Here is a 20,270-nt window from a genome sequence, read left to right as displayed (position 1 = left end):
TTCTTTTATTTAATGATGGACAAGGAACCAAAATGTATCTTATAATTTATAATGAGTAGAAGATTGGGCTCAGATGGATTACACAGAGGTTGTGTGTTGACAATGTGTCTTCGGATTGTATGGGATGCTGAATTGAAGTTGCACTAGGATTTTATCTGTACTTGTTCGAGGAGACTGACTAGAGGAAAGAGTTGTTATGGAAGTGAAATGATATTGGTGCTGAGGTTTATATTTATCGACGTATTATTGAGGTATAGAGATTATATGAAGTAGATGATTATTGGAGTTTTTGTGGACAAGAGGTAAGGTAAATGATATTGATGATAAGAGTTATATGTATCGACGTATTGAAGAAGTATTAGTGACGTATTGAGATTGTGTGAAGTTGATGATTATTGGAGTTTTGGTGTATAAGAGGTAAAGTAAGTGAGGAGCATATTTTTTTTGTTGGTCTTATGGAACAAGGAGGATGAAGATAGCAGACTAGAACACTAAAATAGAAGGAAGATAGTCTATACACACACTTTGTTAAATCACTAAGCAGTATATACTTTTTTTTTGAAGAGAGGAAGTATTTGCATATCTTGGCTCACTGACAGTTGTTCAACAACAGTACATTTGATCTGGCTTGGCAAACATTCGTCTTGACATGATGACTATGACGTTGACTTAACTATTATTGACTGTTATACATTGCTGCCACTACTACTTGATACACATGAGGAACATCAGATTTTGACAGAATTGCATTTACACAGTTAACACTATTCAATTACACAGTAGTATTTAATGTGGATGAGAGATGAGTGAGTGTGTTTTGTGTGTTTTCCTTTCCTAATCCTACCCACCTATCTCCTAAATATTATTTTATTTGTTTGTAGTGGCTTGCACTGACACCCATGAATATTATAGGTTTACTGGTATTTGTGTATTGTAATAGTTAATAGGACAATTATCTGATATCATTTGTGTGTTTGTTATGATTTGTATGTTACTGTAAAAGCATTTGTATGTGTATTCAAACTATTGTTCATGCCTGAACTGTCTGATTAGTGAAGATAAATATTCTGAACTGTTACCTGCACTTTTCAACATGATGTGTGACATTTGGTCGTGTTTAATTTCTGCTGATGAACTGTGTGATCAGTGATTGTAAAAAAATTATTATGGACTGTTACCTGTACCCTTTCTACATGATTGGTGCCACTAGGACATGTTCAATTTCTGCTCATAAACTCTGATGAACAGTGTGATCAGTGCTAGTGAATTTTGTGGAACTGCTTCTGCTGAGAGATGTGACTTTTTGCTGTCTGCACCAACTCAACATTACTGGGTGCCACAGATGGAACTGCTTCTACTGAAATGAAGTCACTTGTTGCTGTCTGCACCTACTCAACATTGCTGGGTGCCTCTGATGAACTGCTTCTACTGAACTAATGTGACTTGTTGCTGTGTGTACCTCTGCAACTTTACTGGGTGCCACAGATGGAACTGTTTCTACTGAAATGATGTCACTTGTTGCTGTCTGCACCTGCTCAACATTGCTGGGTGCAACTGATGGACTACTCCTACTGAAATGAAGTCACTTGTTGCTGTCTGCACCTACTCAACATTACTGGGTGCAACTGATGGACTGCTTCTACTGAAATGAAGTCACTTGTTGGTGTCTGCACCTACTCAACATTACTGGGTGCAACTGATGGACTGCTTCTACTGAAATGAAGTCACTTGTTGGTGTCTGCACCTGCTCAACATTGCTGGGTGCAACTAATGAACTGTTTCTACTGAAATGAAGTCACTTGTTGGTGTCTGCACCTGCTTAACATTGCCGGGTACCTCTGATGGATTGCTTCTACTGAACTAATGTGACTTGTTGCTGGGTGTACCTGCTAAACTTTACTGGGTGCCACTGATGGACTGCTTTTACTGAAAAGATGTTACCTGTTGGTGTTCTTTTTTTGTATAAACTAATCATTGAAAGCATTTTATGTGAACATTTGTATAAACTGATTTTTTGTATATTGTGTAAACTATTATGTAAAGTCACATGTATGAAAAGAAGTTGTATTGCTTACTGTATTTCATATATTAGGTTAGTGAAAGGTCAGTGCAAAGCCAAAATTTTTAACTAATTATGTGATATTTAGGTATTAATATTATCTTTTATTTTTGTCTGTATTTTTGTGGACGAATTTGGTGGTATTTTCACCACCAATGCTGGCAAAAATACCATCAAATTCTGGCCTGTGGAGGAGGGGCATATGAAAGGTGGCTACACTGTGCCACTGCGCCAGAGATTGCGCCAAAGAGTACTATTAAGCCGCCTCCACAGTGGTTGTCGAGAGTTCATAGCAGTCAGTGCTTGTTGAGAGCTCGTTGTAGTTAGTCGTACCGAGATGTGCTAGTGGGCACTGCTTGTCGTGAAGTCGGAGTAAGATGTTGTAGTAAAGAGTGTTGTTCCAGGTTTTATGCAGTTATTTGATGGGAGAGATAGCAGATGTTATTGTAATGAGTGCATTTCGTCAATACATATGAAGGTAAAAACTACAATGTTCTTTTATTATTTGTGTATCTGAAATAATGCGTCACTACAGGTTCAGTCAACAAAGCGTCTGGCTTGTGTTCTTGTATTAGAGTGAATTCTGGTTTTCTTGCGTAATTATAGTTTTTCTAAATTTCTTTGTCACGTCAGTATAGTTGGTATTTAAAAATTCTTGTCTTGTTTGAGAAGAACCGTGCCAGATGTGGACGTTGAGTCACACTCCCACATACAGAACAGTTACTTTTGTGCTTATTGGTTTTGTAGGTTTTATAGTTGCTGGGGGACTTAATTAATTAACTGTGTTCACGAAAATTTTCTTACATTGTTTGTTGCAGTCAGATAGCGTAATAATACTAGTCAGGGCCAGCCGATTGCGAGACACAGCGTAATCGGACATACAGCTACAAAAACAAAAAAATCATTTTCAATCATATATTTAATTAAGCCCCCATGCAAACTGAAGCATGGGATACAAACCGTCTGCTTTTAGCCATGACGCCATCAACAAGTCGAACTAGAAAAAAGTGGTATCGGACTCTTCAGTTGACTTTACAGCTCAAATGAAGCAGGCGATACCAAGAAACACCCAAACATACAAGAGAATGTGGTATCGAACACTTCAGCTTACATCAGCTCGAGTGAAGCATGCGGTTCCCATCAAGCCCTGAAAAATAAAAGAAAATGGTATCGTACAGTTCAATTGACGTATAATACACCTCAAATGAAACAGATTAGTCCCATCAACCCTTCGACATGCTAAACAATACAAGGAAATATTACCGAAGACATAAAAAATGGCTCTGAACACTATGCGACTTAACTTCGTAGGTCATCAGTCGCCTAGAACTTAGAACTAATTAAACCTAACTAACCTAAGGACATCACACACATCCATGCCCGAGGCAGGATTCGAACCTGCGAGCGTAGCGGTCGCTCGGCTCCAGACTGTAGCGCCCAGAACCGCACGGCCACTACGGCCGGCACCGAAGACATATTTTAACCTTTGAAACACCACTAAAAGACACAATGCAACAAAATTCATCCACGCCTATCATCAACAATAGAAACTACATTATAAAAATCTTTTCTAACCTTGTTTGGCTCCCGAAATGGCATAGATGATGGGTGGTATCCCGTGCTTCAACTGACCCAATTTTTAATACAGCTGAAAATTTATTTAACTGTAAAACTACAGTGTGTTTCCAAACTGATTTCAGTTCATGGCTGCTGTAGTCTTCACGCCTTCTTACTTTACTCTTGCTATCAGTAGCAAGATGTCTGCCTTTCATGAACCAAGAGCGTACATAGTTCATGGGCTGGAACAACATTAGTGGAGGACCTACCAACTAAATGAACATCAGATTGCTAACTGTGGGAAGATGAAATGAAGCTCTTCTTGGCAAGACAATCAGATTCATTTACTCGTTGATATAGGAACGCATTTCAGTGCATTCTGAAGAGGAAGTAGGGATGCTGGAATTTTCTTCTCCATCAAATACTCCCGAAATCCTCTACATATTTTTCTCTCTGGAAGAGCAAAACGATAACATAAAGTTTTGATATTCGTTTCGCCATATGTTATTCCAGGATTCTCAGGCCGATTTGACGAGTTCAAAACTTTCACACATTCAGAGAGCGCAATATGATATCGTAAAAAAAATTACTTTGTCGACAAAAAATTTAAGGTTACGCATCCCCTAGCGTTCCCCCATAAAAACGGCACTGCTTATAAGCCACACGTATCTGAAGATAAGAGTCAATGCTAAACGACGCTTGACGTTTTGTAAAGAGTAACGCCACCGGACAGTGTATGAGTGGAAACAGGTGACTGGGAGTACGGAGGAGGCGATGTTATAGTACGGGGATATTCGCCATTAGGGTGTGGTCGCTTTATTCCGCTTAAGACATCTGTAAATGCGGAAAGATTCTATAGAACTGTGTACTTGGGTACAGCAAAAAAATGGTTCAAATGGCTCTGAGCACTATGGGACTCAACTGCTGAGGTCATTAGTCCCCTAGAACTTAGAACTAGTTAAACCTAACTAACCTAAGGACATCACAAACATCCATGCCCGAGGCAGGATTCGAACCTGCGACCGTAGCGGTCTTGCGGTTCCAGACTGCAGCGCCTTTAACCGCACGGCCACTTCGGCCGGCTTGGGTACAGCAGAAGAGCAGTTCGCAGACAATGATTGTTAGTGCAAGCATGACAGTGGAACGTGTCACAGAGCAACATGTGTGAGGCGCAGCGATTTGTGGACAGTAACATTCCATGTCTTTGAGTTAGAGCGTCAACTTCGCTCGAGACCCCAGCGTGAAACATCACTACCACCTTCAGACAACTCACTGAAGGAGTTACAGCCGCCATAAATGCGATGCGTGGTCGTACCTCATATAAATGTCCACTTAAAGGTGTCCAGACACCTTTTAGTAGATAGTGTACGGTCAGTCTGGGAGTGTGCTGCCCCTTTATGTCAATACAATGTTAACGGTCAGGCCGTTTAGCTCATCTGCGACGGCCCCCGAAAGACCAGCCAAAAGTATCTAGTGTTAAACGTGGCTCGTAATTGATTCGATACCTCATCATTTCCGAGACTCTTGGTTTCCATTCTGCTTTACTCTCTGCAGTTAGTTGCGGAATTTGGGAATATAATACACTATTGGCCATTAAAATTACTACACCACGCTGATGACGTGCTACAAACGCGAAATTTAACCGATAGGAAGAAGATGCTGTATTATGCAAATGATTAGCTTTTCAGAGCATTCACACAAGGTTGGCGCCGTTGGTGACACCTACAACGTGCTGACAGGAGAAAAGTTTCCAACCGATTTCTAGTACACAAACATCAGTTGACTGACGTTCCCTGGTGAAACGTTGTTGTGATGTCTCGTGTAAGGAGGAGAAATCACGTTTCCGACTTTGATAAAGGTCGGATTTTAGCCTATCGCGATTGCTGTTTATCGTATAGCGACATTGCTGCTCGCGTTTGTCGAGATCCAAAGACTGTTAGCAGAATATGGAATCGGTGGGTTCAGGAGTGTAATACGGTACGCCGTGCTGGATCCCAACGGCCTCGTATCACTAGCAGTCGATATGACAGGCATCTTATCCGCATGGCTGTAACGGATCGTGCAGCCACGTCTCGATCCCTGAGTCAACAGATGGGGACGTTTGCAGACAACAACCATCTGCACGAACAGTTCGACGACGTTTGCAGCAGCATGGACTATCAGCTCGGAGACCGTGGCTGGGGTTACCCTTGACGCTGAATCACAGACAGGAGTCTGTACTCAACGACGAACCTGGGTGCACGAATGGCAAAACGACATTTTTTCGAATGAATCCAGGTTCTGTTTACAGCATCATGATGGTCGCATCCGTGTTTGGCGGCATCGCGGTGAACGCACATTGGAAGCGTATATTCGTCATCGCCATAATGGCGTATCACCCGGCGTGATGGTATTGGGTGCCATTGGTTACACGGCCCGGACACCTCCTGTTCACATTGACGGCACTTTGAACAGTGGAAGTTACATTTCAGATGAATTACGACCCGTGGCTCTACTCTTCATTCGATCCCTGCGAAACCTACATTTCAGCAGGATAATGCACGACCGCATGTTGCAGGTCCTGTACGGGCCTTTCTGGATACAGAAAACGTTCGATTGCTGCCCTGGCCAACACAGTCTCCAGATCTCTCACCAATTGAAAACGTCTGGTCAATGGTGGCCGAGCAACTGGCTCGTCACAATACGCCAGTCACTACTCTTGATGAACTGTGGTATCGTGTTGAAGCTGCATGTACCTGTACATGCCATCCATGATCTGTTTGACTGAATGCCCAGGCGTATCAAGGCCGTCATTACGGCCAGAGGTGGTTGTTCTGGGTACTGATTTCTCAGGATCTATGCACCCAAATTGCGTGAAAATGTAATCAAATGTCAGTTCTAGTATAATATATTTGTCCAATGAATACCCATTTATCATCTTTATTTCTTCTTGGTGTAGCAACTTTAATGGCCTGTAGTGTATAATCGCTGTGAAATGTGTACTGGTGGTGGTTTTTGTGGGTGTGGGTGGGGGTGTGGTGGGGAAGGGGGGAAGAGTTGTCGTCACCCACGTGAAGCCCCTTTTCTTTTAAATTTATTTTACACGCATGGTTCTATAGGACGAATCTGAGGAATAAATCTTAATGGTTATGGACTTGCATACGCACGTGACGCTGTTGTCGTTCATCACAGCCCCTAAAATTCATCCGATATAACCATACGTGTAAAAAAATTTAAAAGAAAAGACGGGGAGGGGGGGGCGGGGATTTCAAATCGCGGACGAAGTGCTGGACAACAGCGCATGCAGCATGTGGCTTTTATGCCACATTCCTGGTCACATTTATCACATTTTTGTTTGTGTGTTTTAATTCACAGTACAGGAGGCTAGCAAGCTGGTATTATCACAAGGCAGACTCATCGAACGACGCGCCAGATGGGCACACAGCATGAGAACGGCCGGAAGATCAAAATCCGTATCTTACTGGAGCATATAGAGGCAGTGGGGATTCACCTACAACGCTGGGCGCCAAGTAGAGAATCTGTTATTACCTATATTTATGTTTAAATATTAATGTACAACTCCAAACGTGCTAATGATGTTACTCTCAGTGAGAACTTCCTAATAACAATCTCAGTATCACATCAGGAAATTGTAATTACAAATTTGGTTACTGCCAGTGCTTACCGATGGAAAGGATGGACCAACCACTTCGCTCTGGGAAGGCTTGCACCAAACTAAGATAGTTCACTACTAATCTACGATCGATTTCCGAGTAGGTAATGCGTGAATCCGTGTTTATAATCTCATTTCATGCAAAGAGGGTACAGTTTTTTGAAAAATTACCTCGGATGACGCACTGATGCGATGTTGTGTTAATCCAAGGCAGTCTACGATCGGTTTTCGTGGTAGCATCACGCGAGGTAGTGTGCGAAGCGCAACGCCGCTTGAAGACGGAATTAATTGTTAAAGTTGCCTCGGAAAAGTATCTGTGCGATCTCATGTGGATTCTGAGGCCGTGTGAAGCATTTTGTGACTTTTGCGGTACTCGAATACCGTTATTAATTATCTGGAATCTTGTTACGAATATTAACGATACACTGGCTCAAGAAATCGATTTACTATATTTGAAATTGGACAAATAAAACAAAATCAGTTGTCATCCTAACATTTTGCGAATTTCATCATGCTTAGCATTTAAATCCACCCACTTGCTGCATTATTACGCACTGTTTATTTGACAAGCGTTAGAGCTCGCGACCGACGAAGTAGAAACCAAGCGCGACAGCGGCTACGAGACGCCAAGTGAGCATGTTGACTAGGGTTGAGTTAAGAGAAATGGGGGAGAGGGGGGCGGACGTACTGGACTTTCAGAAGTAAATAACACGTAGCATCACTGTGCGTCCCCGTGCACATATTGTGGCAGAAGATATTTCGAACATTCATTCCACAACACAGTCACAAACAACACAACAGTCATAAAACAAATAAACACCTGCACCACATACTAAGACTGTAGTAATAAGGTAATGTCGCTTGGGAGGAGAAGGCTCGAAGAACTTTTATGCATACTGCATAGTGGTTAAAGTATACTGCACACAAACAGTCAAGTATTGCTCGTCTGCAGACAGAAGTGTATTCTATACTCTATTGATAGCTATAATCAATGAATTTCATATATCAGAAATGAATTAAGTTATTTAAGGAATAATGCATTCAAGTAGCAATGAACTATATTGTATTTCAACTAACAAGTTACAAACATAAGTGTATTTCTCATGTGAAGCTAAAATTCCTGTATTCCATGTATGAATTGCTCAATCAGCATTTAATCTGTACAATCTGTGTAAACGTACACTAGCGCAAACCATTTCAGATGACAATAGCTCGAGGTTGTACCGAGACCTTCTCATCTGAAATAGACAGAAATAGGGCATTACAAACTAACATGCTACTTAGACTGTATTACTCATCCAAATACAGCATATCACTTCCCTCTATATATTACAAATTATTCTTAACCACGCTCATTGTGTTTAATTTTCGTTTTTTTATTTTTCTTTGACATTTGCATTGAATAAATTATATTCTCATCAACTAGGTAGTAACAAATTATGTGGAGCCATTTTAAAAAATTGTTAAGCATTCAATTTGCTGTATCCTCAGAGAAATCTTTATTTATTATGTTCTTTATATTATTTTAAAAAAAGCATTAACAACTCTATACCAATAAGACTGTAATAATGAGAAGTCTTTGCTATTAGATTCAGAAGCATCTGACCCACCTTACATTTAAAGGCAGTGGGTTACTCTCTACTGTTAATGAAATAAATAAATAAATTCACTCCCCTGTATGCTATGATAGTGTTACAAGCAACGTCAAGAAGGATGCGATGGAGCATCTGAAATGAGGACCCAAGAAATCTGTTAACATAGCACACAACTGATCAGAAATGTCTCAGTAACTCTCTCTGAAGCAACAATCGCCACTAACTTCTTATGAACCCCCACACCAGATTTCACTGTGGCGCTTTGTGTTCCGCAATGACTGCTTTTAGTGCTCTGCGTCATAAAGGAAGCGATGGGTAATCTGAAATGGAGACTCAAGAAATCTGTTAACATAGCACACAACTGATCAGAAATGTCTCAGTAACTCTCTCTGAAGCAACAATCGCCACTAACTTCTTATGAACCCCCACACCAGATTTCACGGTGCCACTTTGTGTTCCGCAGTGACTGCTTTTAGTACTATTTTGCATAATAGCCTTTTCACAGTGGACCCTGGGAAATAGTCCTTTTTCAGTGGACCATCGAGCTAAGAGTAGATGTGCTCGCGCCATTCACCGCATCTAATCCGACCAACATAGTATACTGTTCACCTTATTATGAAACATTGGGCAATGCAGTTGCGTACTAAGACAGTGAGGAGCTCAGCGCTGCGGCTGTCCAAGCCGCAATCCGCCATGGAAAACATAGCAGTTTCGGCGTTCTGGACAGAGGACTATATCCAGATATCAGACGGGTTTGTAACCAAGTCAAGCGTAACGGACATGCAATGCCAGTTCGAACGCAGGAAAACATCCGTCGAGCTCCTGCAGCCCTGTAACGAAGCCCATTGTGATAGTCCGTCGCCATTCCAGAACACTACAAATCCCTCGCACGTCTTTGAAGATGATTGTGAAACAGGATTTTAAGTTTTATCCTTACAACCCGCAAGTAGCTCTACAATTACAAACGGGAGATAAAGTGCATAGGCGCAATTTATGCACAGCAGTATTGGAGAGAATTGACCAGGAAGGCCGGCCGTTGGTGGCCGAGCGGTTCGGTCTGGAACCGCGGGACCGCTGCGGTCCCAGGTTCGATTCCTGCCTCGTGCATGGATGTGTGTGATGTCCTTAGGTTAGTTTTAAGTAGTTCTAAGTTCTAGGAGACTGATGACCTGAGATGTTAAATCCCATAGTGCTCAGAGCCATTTGAACCATTTTTTTGACCAGCGAGTCGTATTTCCGACAAATGTTGTTTGAAGAGGCAAAATTTCATCTGAACTGGTTTGTCAATAAGCAAAACTTCCGATATTACTTGTGTTGTGACTTGGCAAGACAGCCAAGCCACTATGAGATAGCCGAAAGGCACGCGTTTAAGCTCACGCAGGCTGGCGTGAGGTCTGGAACAGTTAAAGGAGTTGAGTCTAGTAAAAAAAGTACGTAGCTTCTGGAATACTTAACTTTAATCCATAATTGGTGAACATCGGTCTGACGGTACATGCATCACAAGATAAATAGCAAATGATAATGGCGCCTTGCTAGGTCATAGCAAATGACGTAGCTGAAGGCTATGCTAACTATCGTCTCGGCAAATGAGAACGTAATTTGTCAGTGAACCATCGCTAGCAAAGTCGGCTGTACAACTGGGGCGAGTGCTAGGAAGTGTCTCTAGACCTGCCGTGTGGCGGCGCTCGGTCTGCAATCACTGATAGTGGCGACACGCGGGTCCGACGTATACTAATGGACCGCGGCCGATTTAAAGGCTACCACCTAGCAAGTGTGGTGTCTGGCGGTGACACCACAACTTGGACACACGAAAATGCCACTCCAAATATCGTCGTCTGGTGTGCTACTGGACGGTCCATTGTAATCGTTGCACCACACTTTTTTGAAGACAATAACTTCCAGCTAGTGAGCATGCGTTCATGATTAACATACTTTTTTCTCACTTCACAGGTGCAGCAGCATTCCAGTCTAAACGCGATTTACTTTCAGCAAGACGGGCCACAGCCCATACTCCATGTAAATCAATGACTAAATTGAGGCGCCACTTTCCACATCGATTACGCTCACGATTTGACGATCTCCAATGACAGGCGCGATCACCTGAACTTTCAGTTCCTGATATATTTTTCTGTGGCGTCATCTCAAGAACAAATTTTTTTCACGGCGGCTCTACAGTACTGTAACAGCGGTTCCCGTCAGATCACCGAAGTTAAACACTGTCGGGCTGGGCTAGCACTAGGGTGGGTGACCATCCGGTCTGCCGAGCGCTGTTGGCAAGCGAGGTGCACTCAGCCCTTTTGAGGCAAACTGAGGATCTACTTGACTGAGAAGTAGCGGCTCCGGTCTCGTAAACTGATATACGGCCAGGAAAGCGGCGTGCTGACCACACTCTCCTCGATATCCGCACCCAGTGACGCTTGTGGGCTGAGGATGACACGGCGGCCGGTCGATACGGTTGCGCCTTCAGGGTCTGTTCGGACGTGGCTTAGTTCTCTACCATACCGTTGAGCTGAAAGCAGCAATTCGGGAAGAGATATGAAGCCGCTCTTCAAAGAATTCTTCTACATCTACATCCATACTCCGCAAGCCACCTGACGGTGTGTGGCGGAGGGTACCTTGAGTACCTCTATCGGTTCTCCCTTCTATTCCAGTCTCGTATTTTTCGTGGAAAGAAGGATTGTCGGTATGCCTCTGTGTGGGCTCTAATCTCTCTGATTTTATCCTCATAGTCTCTTCGCGAGATATACGTAGGAGGGAACAATATACTGCTTTACTTCTCGGTGAAGGTATGTTCTCGAAACTTCAACAAAAGCCCGTACCGAGCTACTGAGCGTCACTCTTGCAAAGTCTTCCACTGGAGTTTATCTATCATCTCCGTAACGCTTTCGCGATTACTAAATGATCCTGTAACGAAGCGCGCTGCTCTCCGTTGGATCTTCTCTTCCTTCTCCATCAATCCCATCTGGTACGGATCCCACACTGCTGAGCAGTATTCAAGCAGTGGGCGAACAAGCGTACTGTAACCTACTTCCTTTGTTTTCGGATTGCATTTCCTTAGGAATTCTTGAGAAATTTCAGAGAACGTCTTCGGCAATGCATCGTCAACGACGGAAGCCGTTTGCGTGATGTAATTTCTAAGAAATAAACTTGCGTTTTCTTTTTCAGTAATAGCAATGTGCGTAGAACAGTGCCAGTACACGCTAAATGTCATAATAACCAAAATAAAATGTGCTGCTTGTCGTTGGCCGGCCAGGATGATGGACAGGTAATTGTGGAAGCATAATGCAGTGACCTGAATGACAGAGAACTGTGTGGGGTATTGGAACGGGCGGTTAGGCGGAGTACATTGGCACACAGCCTGCTGTTTGCTGTGCGCAGCTGCTGCCGACAGCACACAGTTGCCGCGGGTTACCCGTAATTAGCCGACAATAAAGCCCGGCGTGCGGCCGGTGTCCAGCGCAACGGGTTGCTTACCCGTGGATCGCGGCAATCTGTGGAAACATATCTTCGAGCTTATAACGTGCAGCAGTGTTACGAAATATCTCGACGAAAACGATCTATTGACACATAACCAGTATGGATTCAAAAAGGGTTGCTCTTGTGAAACACTACTGGTTTTTCATTCACACGAAGTAATGACTGGTGTCGACTGGGGATCTCATGCTACTTTCTACAGGCTAATCATAGAATCTTTCTCTGGTTACAAAAAATCATTTGTAACGTATTACGCTACATACAGCGGTGTGGTTTGCTGCAACGGTAGCTTTGAAACGTCCCCTTTGCAAACTTTGTGAATGACTGTTGAAAGGTGGCTACACTGAGCCACTGCGCCAGAGATTGCGCCAAAGAGTATTATTAAGCCGCCTACACAGTGCCTGTCGAGGTCTCGTAGTAGTCAGTGCCTGTTAAGAACTCTTAGCAGTCAGTGTGTGGGCAGAGCTCGTAGAAGACAGTTCGTGTTGAGATGTGCTAGTGGGCAAGGCTTGTCGAGATGTTGTAGTAAGGAGTGTTTGTTCCATGTTTTATCCAGTTATTTGATGGGAGAGATAGCAGATGTTATTGTAATGATCAGAGTGCATTTCGTCAATATATATGAAGGTAAAAACCACAATGTTATTTTATTATTTGTGTGTCTCAAATAATGCATCATTACAGGTTCAGTCAACAAAGCATCTGGCTTGTGTTCTTGTATTAGAGTGAATTCTGGTTTTCTTGCGTAATTATAGTTTTTCTAATTTTCTTTTATCACGTCAGTATAATTGGTATTTAAAAATTCTTGTCTTGTTGGAGATGAACCGTGCCAGATGTGCGTTGAGTCATACTACCACATACAGAACAGCTACCCTTGTGCTTGTTGGTTTCGTAGGTTTCATAGTTGCTGGGGACTTAATTGTGTCAACGAAAAATTTCATTTCATTCTTGTTGTTGTTCTTTGCAGTCAGATAGCGTAACAATACTAGTCAGGGCCAACCGATTACGAGAATAGCGTAATCGGACATACAGCTACACGAAAAACAAAAAGTATTTACAATCATATTTAATTAAGCCCCCATGCACTGTGCTCATAAACCTCTTTCATTATTTGATTTTCAAACAGCTGAGCAAAACTGAACGTACTCAGACATTTCTCTCTTTACTTATTCTGATCAACACTAAACTGACACACAATATTTTTAGGGCAACGCTATCTGACTTTCAAAAATCCCTACAAAAAAATGGCCCTAACAATAACCTATACCTTTCATGAATCACTTACCTCACAGAAATCTTCGTTTCTCGAATTACTGCAATACAGCGAGCGCCAGCTAAATAAAAGATTCTAACTACTGAAGGCACTAACTACTGATAGGCATAGTTAACAAATGAAAGATTTTGTTAGAGAACAAACAATGTATTTACCTTAATAGTGTTCAAAAGTCATATATATATATATATATATATCGGTTCATGACATCTAGTCTTACAAATTTACTGTCTCTGATGGACACTACGTCCAGATCATCCGCTCTCAAAACTCCGCCATCTCTCTCCCCACATCCACCACTGCTGGCGGCTCACCTCCAACTGCGCAACGCTACGCGCTGTTCACATACAACTGCCCAACACTACAATAGTAAATATTCCAACAACGCAAACCAGCCACAGACTGCATACAGCACAGTCAGTGATTTTCACATTGAGCGCTAGATGGCGTTACGAACATAAAAACCTAAATACCTACTTACAGCGTACGTGGCAAATTTTCTTATGAACACTCTTACACATGTGCTCCGTTTGTTGCCCGTACAACATGTGACGATATTCAGTTTTTCTCCACGTCTTTGGCAAGATCTCTTCCGTCGCTGCTCTACAGCATCTCGTGTTCGTGCACGTCAGAAGCCGGTGAACTGAACAGTCTATCCTGAAAGTGGCCCCACGAAAATGTCAACGCGGATTACGTCTGGTGAACGTGATGATCATCCACGCTGGACTGTTTCTGACGATCCATCTGACCGGAAAGGTTTCAACCAAGAACTGACGAACAAATAACCATCAGTGTGACCTTGTTGAAAAATTGCCCATGGTAGCTGAGGTGCGACATTAAATACCAACATTAAATGTCCAAGTAAACTGTTGCCGCGATGATAGGCTCAGTGAAAAAAGGAAGTTACAATAATTGTGTTGTGCATTACGCCACGCCACACATTCAGTTTCGGACTGTTCCTTATCTGCTGTACTACGATATGTGCATTCTCCGACCGTGCCGTTTGTGAAAAGTGCAACACCCATAAGGAATTACTCGAATAGCGCCACACTTTGTTTTGCAGCGAGCTGGGGTACACGTAGGCTGAGCAGAGCCCTCTCGTGTCGGTCTGACATGGTCGGTGTTGTGCGTTGTGTAGTCAAATGGTTCAAATGGCTCTGAGCACCAGGTGACTTAACATCTGAGGTCACCCGTCCCCTAGAACTTAGAACTACCGGGTGATCAAGAATCAGTATAAATTTGAAAACTGAATAAATCACGGAATAATGTAGATAGAGAGGTAAAAATTGACACAAATGCTTGGAATGACATGGGGTTTTATTAGGAAAAAAACGAAGTTCACAAAACGTCCGACAGATGGCGCTGGACAGCAAAACGTCAGTAACTGCTACCGTGACGAGAGGTACGCCGATATGTGTGTCAATTTTTACCTCTCTATCTACATTATTCCGTGGTATATTAAGTTTTCAAATTTATACTGAAGTGCCTAGAACCGCTCGGCTACCGCGGCTGGCCCTTGTGTAGTCGGTGTAGTGCTTCCACACAGGGTGGAAACAATACATTGAGTGCCAGTATGCCTCGTCGACGTCAAAGGGAGCCATGTCGACATGTGAGCGAGTTCGAACGGGGCTGAATGATCCGTCTTCGGGAAATGGGGTTGTCGAACCGTGACATTTCGGCTCGCACAGGGCATGCTGCTACGACAGTGATGAGTGTGTTGAGGCAATGCATAGAGGAAGGTCGTACGCAGCGACGAGCGGGGACTGGACCACGGAACATGACCACAGCACGGGATGACCGTCATCTTGCCCACATGGTCATTACGGATTGTACAGCGTCATCCACAATGTTGCCTCGTCGCTGGAGCACTGCAACAGGTGTGAACTTGTCTGCATCGACAGTTCGTCGCCGTCTGCTGGAGGTTGGACTGGTTGCACGCATGCCATTATGTCGGCTTCCATTGTCCAGAAACTACAAGCTCTTTCGACTGCTGTGGGCACGTGAACACCGTCACTGGGGTGCTGAGTGGCAACATGTTATCTTTTCGGATGAGTTCTACAGTGATGGCCGCATACGTGTCCGGCGATACCGTGGTGAGCTCAACCTGAAGAGCTGCATTGTGGGGCGGCGTAGCGGACAAACACCAGGTGTGTTGGTTAGGGGCGCCATTAGTTACAACAATCGATCTCGCCTCGTACGCATTGCGGGCACTTTGAACAGCAACCGGTACCTAACAGAGGTTGTGGAGCCTGAGGTACTCCCCTTGCTTCAGGCATCTCCACAGGCCACATTTCAACAGAACAATGCCCGGCCATATTGCGAAGAATGTACAGGCCTTCTTCGAAGAGTGACGGGTACCATTGCTTCCCTGGCTTGCACGTTCGCCAGACATGTCGCCCATCGAACATGTCTGGGATATGGTTGGTCGGCACCTGGCGCGTCACGGTCCTCCAGTAACAGGTGTCACGTGTTTGTGGGCTCGGATACAAACTGCGTGGACGGAAAGCCCTCAGAAACGTATTCAGAACCTTATTGATTCAATGCCACGGCGTACAGCAACTCTAATTGCAGCGCTTGGTGGCCACACGACATACTGAATAGTAGGGATCAAAGGACATGTACAGATTTGAAAAGGTAATCATTTGTTACTTGCCATGTACCCAACCTGTGGTATTAAATTAATTGAATCATGTGTTTCCTGCTTGATATTCCAATTTCCACAAACGATAGTGTATTTACTTACCCGGAGATCTGAAAAGACGTTACATCAGCCGGCCGGTGTGGCCGTGTGGTTCGAGGCGCTTCAGTCTGGAACCGCGTGACCGCTACGATCGCAGGTTCGAATCCTGCCTCGGGCATGGATGTGTGTGATGTCCTTAGATTAGGTAGGTTTAAGTAGTTCTAATTTCTAGGGGACTGATGACCTCAGAAGTTAAGTCCCATAGTGCTCAGAGCCATTTGAACCATTTTTGATGTTACATCAGAAAAACAGACTTTGTTAAGTGTCTGCATCGATTTGTTCCAGGTTATTCTTAGCAACCTTAGCACATCTGGAGTTGCACTTCGTGTTATGGAAATGCAGCCGTTTGTGTAAAGTTTTCACTACACTGCTCTGACGTATGCCTGTTTCTGCGGAAAACCAACGCGTCGATTTCCGCGAACTGCGCTGGAATGGTCAATGCACGGTGTCGTCACTATCTCCAGGTCTACCAAAAATGGTTCAAATGGCTCTGAGCACTATGGGACTCAACTGCTGAGGTCATTAGTCCCCTAGAACTTAGAACTAGTTAAACCTATCTAACCTAAGGACATCACAAACATCCATGCCCGAGGCAGGATTCGAACCTGCGACCGTAGCGGTCATGCGGTTCCAGACTGCAGCGCCTTTAACCGCACGGCCACTTCGGCCGGCCCCAGGTCTACCGCTCCCTGCTTTGTCACCAACACTGACAGTCTCTTAAACTTTCCATACCATCGTTAAACGCTCTTCATATGTGGCGTACCTCGACCACAGGCATTTCGGAAGTGTCGCTGAGCTATCTTAGGAAAGCTTGTTTCACGAAACCGCAAAACACATTATGCTTTCCCCGGCATAGACGCCATTGCAACAACAGGACTCCTAAATTACGCTATCTGCAACGAGAGAGAGAGAGAGAGAGAAAACATTTCAGATGCTATCAGAGTACATGTAGAAGTGTATCCACAAAGCTTCGTGAAGTTACCCGCCATTCGTAAAATGTCGCAAATACGTGTTGACGTGTAGTCATAAAAAGCTTCATGAATTACACTACAATTTGCGACATATCGCATAGATGTATCTAACATAGTCCCCCCGAAATACATTTTTGTGATCAGAGAAAGACTTTAATAACTGACAGGGAGCGATCTTGTCAAGCTAAAATGACGTCTGGAGTTCCCGAAGGAAGTGTTATAGGCCCTCTGCTGTTCTTAATCTACATATGCGATTTAGCAGCAACTGTTTGCAGATGATGATGTCAGTTACCTTCTAGTGAAGTAATAGAAGTAATCGGAAGATCAAAACATCATTTAGATAAGATATTCGCATGGTTGAAAAAGTGAAAACTAACCCGAAACTATAAAATGAAATGGAATGATCTACGGTATTGGTGGCTGGTAGTCCCAACATGCGGAATTTCAGCCGCCGAGTTGCAAGTCTTTACATTTGACATCACATTAGGCGACTTGCGTCTCGATATAATGAGGACAACACAACACCGAGTCCCCGAGCGGAGAAAATCTCCGACCCGGCAGGGAATCATACACAGACCCCCTAGATGGCAGACAGTCGCGTTGACCACTTTGTTTTTTTTATTTTGTTCGGCACTCGTGATTAGGTCCGGGCGGACATGACATGACACCCCCTTCAACCGAACACGCTGAGCTACCTGTCATGGTTGTCTCTCTGCTCCGACACTTCCAGTACGAAGGCGTCACAACATCGCCTTTAGTTCTCTTTCAATTGCTACATTCAAGGGCAGTGCGTTACACAATTGTTACTCGGCTTCAAACTTCGCGTATTGGGTAACAGAAGTTGTTCACGGAGCTGTTAACAAATTGTAGAGGCATATCTCATAGCTGTTACTGCCCTTTCACTCTTTTTAGTTTGCAAATTTATAGTGCCATTAGAATATGGAAAACTAAACTAAAACTTCTAGATTTGAATACAGAATGTATTACAAATCAGTTTATTTGTAACTTTATGTTTGCAGGTTATCAAGCTACCATATCATGTCAGTTAGAGGTTAGAGGTAAAATTGTGATCCGCCAAGGATATGCATTGAGTCTACTTCTATTCAGTCTGGAGACGAACTGTGTCACAGAACATCTGCAGAAACTAACTCTATGAACACTATTATATGCTGACGACATAGTCCTAATAGCAGAATCTACTAGAAATCCAAGACGACTTTAATGCTTGGTTCACGGCCCTAGAACGAAGAGGACTTAGAGTAAATAGGACGAAAACGAAGTACGTACAAGCCACAAGCAGTAAATCACAACTACATCTGGAGTGAGTGAAGTGTTATGAAACAATGTATGTATAGTGTGTGCAGTGACTGATAATGGGATATGAGTGAACAATGTGGCATTACATTATTTAATAAGTTATTTGTAAAAAAAAGTGTTGTATACCAGGAGTAAACCTAATGATTGTCTCTAACTAGAAGTCTGTAAATATATGTGTATATGAATTAGCTTATTTTAAATTGATCTAAATTTGTAAGTACTTTGACATGTCCTATATCCTTGTAAAAAGAGATCTACGAATCAACAAAGCTACTACTACTACAATACCAACCGATTGATTCAGGTCCTCGGATCGGTAATAACATTCACAGCTTCCACGGACAAATACATTGACAACCGTATAAAAATGGGTTGTTGAGATGGAGATCGCTAAGAGGCATCCGCCATTTGGTTATACTTTTGTTTATTTTGGTAGTAATGTCGTTTTACGTTGATGACACATGCTTTGTTTATTTGTTGTTACATCTTTGCAATTTTCAAGCTGCTAGGTTGGTTTCGTTACCACTGCCGTGCTGTTAATCGTGGCTGACCCGTTGTCTATTTGCACCAAAGAAGAGCAACGTTCAGTGATCCGTTTTTTGTGATCGGAAGGCATATCAGGTGCCGAAATTCATCGAAGGCTTTCGGTACAGTACGGGGACAGTCTTTTTGCCACAACGGAGTGTCTACGAATGGATTCAAAAATTCCGAAATGATCGCACAAGTGCTACGCACGATGAAGGAGCCGGACGACTGTTTACCGCTATAAATGAATAAACCATTGAGCGTTGAGGTGAAATGATTTTCTTAGACAGAGGATTAACAGTTGACGAAGTGGCTGTTCGTCTGCAAATTAGTCACGGTTCTGCCTACGAAATCATCCACAACAGAATTGGGTTTCATAAAGTTTGTGCAAGATGTGTCTCCAAACAACTCACACAGTTGCATAAACAAACGCGCTTGGACACCTACAAAAAACATTTGGATCGCGATGGTAACGAAGGGGACAACTTCTTAGACAGGATCATTACTGTTGACGAAACATGGATCCATCATTACGAGCCGGAGAGTAAACGGCACAGTATGGAAGGGAAACATCCAAATTCACCGTGCAAGAAAAGTTCAAGACCCAGCCGTCCGCAGGAAAACTGATGCTTACGGTCTTTTTGGACGCACAAGGTCCAGTACTGCGACATTATGGGGAAAGGGGCACAAAAATAAACAGTGTACGTTACAGTGAGATGTTTACTGCCAGGCTAAAGCCTGTAATTCAAAGCAAACGCCGAGGATTGCTGTCAAAAGGTGTCGTGTAGTTGCACGACAATTCTGTGGTGTCACCGCCAGGCACCACACTTGCTAGGTGGTAGCTTAAATCGGCCGCGGTCCATTTAGTACATGTCGGACCCGCGTGTCGCCACTGTGTGATCGCAGACCGAGCGCCACCACAAGGCAGGTCTCGAGATACGAAATAGCACTCGCCCCAGTTGAACGACGACTTTGCTAGCGACTACACTGACGAGCCTTTCTCTCATTTGCCGAGAGACAGTTAGAATAGCCTTCAGCTAAGTCCATGGCTACGACCTAGCAAGGCGCCATTAGCCTTACATAGTTTGATAGTTATCGTATGAAATGTCT

The sequence above is a fragment of the Schistocerca serialis genome, chromosome 7 (genome assembly GCF_023864345.2).
Source record: "Schistocerca serialis cubense isolate TAMUIC-IGC-003099 chromosome 7, iqSchSeri2.2, whole genome shotgun sequence".
In the NCBI taxonomy this organism is placed as follows: Eukaryota; Metazoa; Arthropoda; class Insecta; order Orthoptera; family Acrididae; genus Schistocerca; species Schistocerca serialis.
This window is presented reverse-complemented; position numbering follows the sequence as displayed.